Here is a 6,335-nt window from a genome sequence, read left to right on the forward strand (position 1 = left end):
GCGGACGCATCCCGGAGGGACGACGTGGGCGGGGCTAGGATGCGACCTCGGCCTATGAAAAGCCTCTGCCGGGCACCGGCCCGTCGGCGGCCATATTGACAACTGGCAAGATCCCGCTAGATTCCCGGAGAAACGGGAAGGCATCGTGTTGGCTTCCGAGCTGCAGAGGCCGGAGGAAGAGAAGGGTGTCCACGTCGCAGAGAGGAACGGCTTCCGCCCACTTGACTTCAGAGTGGGCGGGAGCCGTTCTAAAGTCTTCCAGGACAGCTGCTGCGGGGACGTCCCGAGGCAGGGAAGGGACTGTGAGGAAGGGCGGTGTGGGCATGCGCAGTGGCCACGTCTCACCTTTCCAGGAGCGCCCCGTGGAGGGGTGAGGCGGGTGAGCAGACGAGCTCTTCTTGCAGAGCCAGGCCCCACGCTGCGGGTGCAGGGGTGCCTGCTGCTAGCTGCGCGTGCAAGGGCCACGGCCGACCGGGTTCTGCCCAATTCCCCACCAGACGTTTTGTGATGCAGAGCCGGGCCGACCTGTGTTCAAGTGTCCCACCCGGCCACGTGTTAGCTGGCCCGTTTCCTTGTGTCCTTTGACCTCGAAGCCTTACTTCCTAAAATCTACTTCCCGCAGTAGTAAGGTAAAAATGAATGCTTCGCTTAAGTTGCTCGGCATTTGGTATTCCTTATTATTACACCACAGGTCATGCATTTCCAAGGAAACTGTTTTTAAAATTGTTCCCACAGTGGCGTTTCATAAAAACAAAACTATGAAGATTCATGTATTGATAAATATATATATATATTTTAGATATATATTTTTGAGTTTGAGTCTTTGAGTTTGGGTTAAAAATACTGAGTTTCCAATATTTTTATTGGAGTTCGATTTGCCAACATATAGCGTATCACCCAGTGCTCATCCCATCAAGTGCCCCCCTCAGTGCCCATCGCCCAGTCACCCCGTCTCCCCCCCCCCCACCCCCCGCCCACCTCCCTTTCCACCACCCCTTGTTGGTTTCCCAGAGTTAGGAGTCTCTCATGGTTTGTCTCCCTCTCTGATATTTCCCACTCATTTTCCCTCCTTTCCCCTATAATCCCTTGCACTATTTCTTATATTCCCCCAATGAGTGAAACCATATAATGTTTGTCCTTCTCCAATTGACTTCACTCAGCGTCATACCTTCCAGGTCCATCCATGTTAAAGCAAATGGTGGGTATTTGTCGTTTCTAATGGCTGAGTAATACTCCGTTGTGTACATAGATCACATCTTTTTTATCCATTCATTGTCGATAGACACTGAGGCTCCATCCACAGTTTGGATATTGTGAACATTGCTGCTATAAACGTTGGGGTGCAGGTGTCCCGGCGTTTCACTGCATCTGTATCTTTGGAGTAAATACCCAGCAGTGCAATATACCCAATATCATAGGGTATATTGAATGCAGAGCCCTGTTGAGGCACTGGGGACACACAGGTGAGATGTGAGTCTCACTCAAGCAGAGCTCCTAGGCTAGTGGGTCTAACCCACATAGTTACAACTTTTATTTGAATTTCATGGTACCCTGAGAGTGTTCACAAACTGCTCTTCACCATTAGCCCTCTTCACTGTCAACCCCCTTCCACTTCTAGAGTAGTCCAGTCTTAGAAAGGGAAGGAGAAATCAGACATTAGAGTAGGGTGGTGAGAACTGTCTCTCTTGCATTGCCTAAGGGGATATTTTATTAGCCAGTTATAGACTCCTGTGATCTGGAACAGACTCTTCCAGTTGATCACCACCAAAGCCTGCATTGTGTACCCCTCGCCAACGCAAGGCCACTGAGGAATAAGAAATCATAGCTCTAGTTTGCTTTCTGGGTACTGCAGAGCACACTAGTTAGCATAGGTCAATAGAAGTCCTTTGGCTTCAGCAAACTCAGCTAAGCAAAACTAACTGTGAGACCTTTCCCTTGAGCTTAAATAGGCACCTTGACATAGGTTTTAATACACAAGAAATAGTATAAAACTAAAATATGCATCTTCCCTCATTCCATTCCAGGTTAACTTTATTTTCATCTGCAATGTTTGCAAGAACATCATTATTGCAGCTACCAAGTTCTCAGCCACTTTCTCTGTACATATTATAGTTAACAATGCATTTTCAGGAATTTGAAGTAAATAATTTAAAATTAGAGGGGAACACATACATGGAATCACATTAAAACAGCTTTCAGTCGTTGAAAACATACTATGTGTAAAGTATTACGCTATTTGCTTTAATTCTTTGACCCTCACAAAATCATATGAGGGAGCTTATTATCACTTTTTAATAGATGATTCAGAGAGCCTAAGTATCTTGGTAGAGTCATAAAGCTAAAAATCAAGTGAGGTGAGATTTCAATCTAGGTGCCTTTTTTCCTCCAAAGTCTTAGCTATTGACCCTGGAATATAGAGGGATAAGGGAAACCATTTCTTTTTATATAAGTTACCGGCATGATAAATTGGCAAATCAGTCCAAAAGGTTTTGCTTTGCTTCCTTCCTTCTTTTCTTTTCTTTTCTTTTCTTTCTTTCTTTCTTTCTTTCTTTCTTTCTTTCTTTCTTTCTTTCTTTCTTTCTTCTTTCTTTCTTTCTTTCTTTCTTTCTCTTCTTTCTTTCTGTCTTCTTTCTTTCTTTCTTTCTTTCTTCTTTCTTCTTTCTTTCTTCTTCTTCTTCTTTCCTTCCTTCTTTCCTTCCTTCCTTCCTTCCTTCCTTCCTTCCTTCCTTCCTTCCCTCCCTCCCTCCCTCCCTCCCTCCTTCTTTTTCTTTCTTTTTTGAGAGACAGGAAGGGCAGAGGGAGAGAGAGAATCCTAAGCAGGCTCCACTCCACCACAGACCTAATGGAGCCGGATTTCAGGACCCTGAGATCATGACCAAGAAAAAATCAAGAGTTCGTGCCTAACTGACTGAACCACCTGTCCAAAAGTTTTTCTAAAAAAAAAAAAAGATAATAATTTATTACCAGTTATAAGACATATACAAATCTATGAATATGTAAGGAATATTACCAAAAAAGTAATTATAATAATATATATATGATACTCATTTTCTGTTATCACTCTCTTTAGTTTATATGGGCTAGAAAATAAATTCAATTTCTTTAAAAAGAAGTATCATTCAACTTCCTACCATACTGTGTGGGTACAGCTGAAATGCATTTTAAGTGTTTATGCTTCCAGTTCTCTGATCCTCGGTGAATACCCCATTTTCAGGATTGTAGAACCCAGTGCCATTTCTGTTTGCAACCTTTACAACTTCCACAAATCACACTCCCTGTATCTCAGAATACTTTTTATCTCATGTTGTCCCTTCTCATTATCCCACTATGCAGCAGCTGCCACGTCTCTGTGTGCTTGTTATCTTGGTATTATGTGACTCTTTCAAATGTTCGTGACCCTTTATGTAGACATTATCTTTGGCCCACCTCTACCAGGGATTTGCATTTCTGCAAGTCACAACCTAATATGGAAGGGAAAAGTAGGGTTTGACATTCTAGTGCTGCCATCTGTTGTCCATATGCGTTGTCTACATTTATTGCCTTTCTTCCCCCATTGACTAAATTTATTTATTTATTTATTTATTTATTTATTTATTTATTTATTTATCTATCTATTTATTTATTTTTAATTACCTTCTCTTGACCTACTCTAGAATTTGGAATTGTATGTAATCTCAATTCCTGTGGCATTTATTTTCATAGAGATAATAAAATGTTGATACTTCTATTTGCAATTGCATTGGCAGAGACTTCCAGTTGTTGTTTCATGAACCATGTTTATGTGATTAAAAATTTCTAATACAACTTAAATGAGACAGCTTTGTTTTAGGAACTTATCCCCCCAGAGTTTTGCCACAAGGTATTCTAAGAATAAATAGGGTGGGGACTGAGAAAACTGGGAAAAAGAGAAGGTGTTAAGGATTTCTTGGGTGAGCACTGGCACTTAAGCTGTGAAGTTACTGTAGAATTCAAACACTTAGAGAGCATCTTCAGTTGCAAAGGCTCTGTAATTGAATGGCCATAGAAGATCCACTCTGGACTGGAGAGGGAGACTGCCATTCTTGAAATCTACTGTGTGCCAGACCCTGTACTAAGCTTTGCAGATTTCATTTACTCTCTAGTAACCCCACTGAGAAAACAGAAAAAGTAAAGTAGTAATATTGGGTGCTAAAAACAGTTGTTATGATGAAAAAACCAAGCAAAATCCACTACCATTTTACTTGAACAATGTGGATAAAGTTTTGGAATATCAAGTTCATACATGTTCATACATATTATTTAAGTTATATTTATTCACATTTACTAACTGTGAAATTTCAAGATAGGCATATTGAAGAAGTAGATCCAGGCATCCCAAAGTGATTTCTGAGGTTTATTCTCCTTCTGATCATTTATTATAATATATATATTTATAAGTATAAATATATATATATATATATTTATATATAACTGTTTGCCCTCTTCTTAAAACTTGAGAATTTTGGTGCAGTGATTTAGGATTGGCTCAGACTCCTCTTTCAGGAAACCTTCCTTTTTTCTTCTGAAGTGGAGCTATAGATACCATCAGCCATTTAGTTTCCTGCAAATATCTGCTACAGCACAGCATTCATCATATTTTTTTGGAGCCCCTTAGACTGTGAGCTCCTTGTAGTGATATCTGTATCTTACTTATTTTTGAATTCCAGTTCCTAAAACAGAACATAGAATATGGTAGGAATGATGTAAGTATTTGTGGAATCAGTTTAATAATTAAGATGTAGCACAGTGTACTTAGGAAAAAAAAGTTGTCACTTTTCAAGACATACCTTTGATGCCTGCCAGAGAGCCATAAACTATTTTTATATTGGCTCAGGAGTTAGGAATATCTAGAAAATACATGTTTGCCTTTAAAATCCAAGAAATATTTTTTTGTCAACCTAAATAAAAGATTTATTTAACAATGATCTGGTTGATTTGACTAATAATGCACCCAGTATAACTTAAGCTTTGAGAATTCTTTTACCTATTCCATAGTTAAAATGTATTGGCTACTACATTTTTGTGTGGTGTGCCCAAACCTAAAGACAAAACATAACAAAAAACAATTTTCAAAATCTCTATTACTACTTTCTTTGTTACATTCTCAAAGACCAACTACAACTGCCTTTCCACCTGTTATTTGATTTACATTCTTTATTTACCCTTTCCCACAGCTCCAGATTTGATTCAGCATTATCTAAAACCACCATTTATCAACAATGGTATCAGAGTTTACTAATCATTGATTCTTCTCTTTCATCCACTGTCAAGTCACTGTTTATTTTTTAGATTGTCAGACTTTACAGATCAAACATAGACTCCCGCTCATGAGCCCCTATCATTTATGTTTCTTACATATTGATTCTGCAAGGGGCCCCAAAGAAGTGCATTCTGAACACTGTTTAAGATAACATTAGTTATCTTTTTTTTTGCACTTAGATTAAAAGGTATAAGAATACCCTAAATTATCTCCTTTAGAATTCTTATAGTCTTCCAAATAAACCAATCAGAAGAGTATAGAGAAACAATTATACAAAAGCCATGTCACAAGAGTTGTTGGAAGTGGAATTCGTTTGGCCCCATTTGATTGTAACTCACTTAAAACTCCTTTGGCTCTTGTGGCCATGGTAAGCAGGGGGAGTGAGGATGAAAAGACTTGTATAGTAGATATTTGTCACTAAAAGTGGAGGACTGCCCGTATTTGAGTTCCATTCCTCTGTTTAGGGAATTCCCTACCCTTTGTAACTTGAATATGGCAAACAGAGTCTTCTTCCCATAATGAACTGAAATTGTCAGGAAAGCACAGTCTCCCAGCTCTGTGACACAGCTGGAGCATGCTCTGGGGTCAGCTAACCAAAATAATCCACCTGGAATTTTTACTTTGGTGACAGTAAGGTGAGGATTGGGACAATTCTTGGCAGGGAGGAGAGATGGGACTGGGAGTAGCAACATCCCTTTTTTAGTAGCAGTGAGGGCCAGCAGTGATACACAATTTCTGATTAATCGGTGGAGGCCAGGGCAGCCAAGTTCTTTGGTGATACTAGACTGAAGTGTGATTTTTGCCTGTGATTCTGGCTATATAGGCTTCCTTTTATTTTTGCCATTTCCAAATCTGGTTCTCTAGGTTTTCACAATTGTGTGTGTTACCCAATATTCAGTCATTTCTTTTTCTTTTTCTTTTTTTAATATTTTATTTATTTTCATGAGAGACAGAGAGAGAGAGAGAGAGAGAGAGAGAGAATGAGTCAGAGACTGAGGCAAGAGGGAGAAGCAGGCTCCATGCAGGGAGCCTGACGTGGGACTCAGTCCCGGGTCTC

This window comes from Canis lupus, chromosome 1 (assembly GCF_011100685.1).
Source record: "Canis lupus familiaris isolate Mischka breed German Shepherd chromosome 1, alternate assembly UU_Cfam_GSD_1.0, whole genome shotgun sequence".
Lineage (NCBI taxonomy): Eukaryota > Metazoa > Chordata > Mammalia > Carnivora > Canidae > Canis > Canis lupus.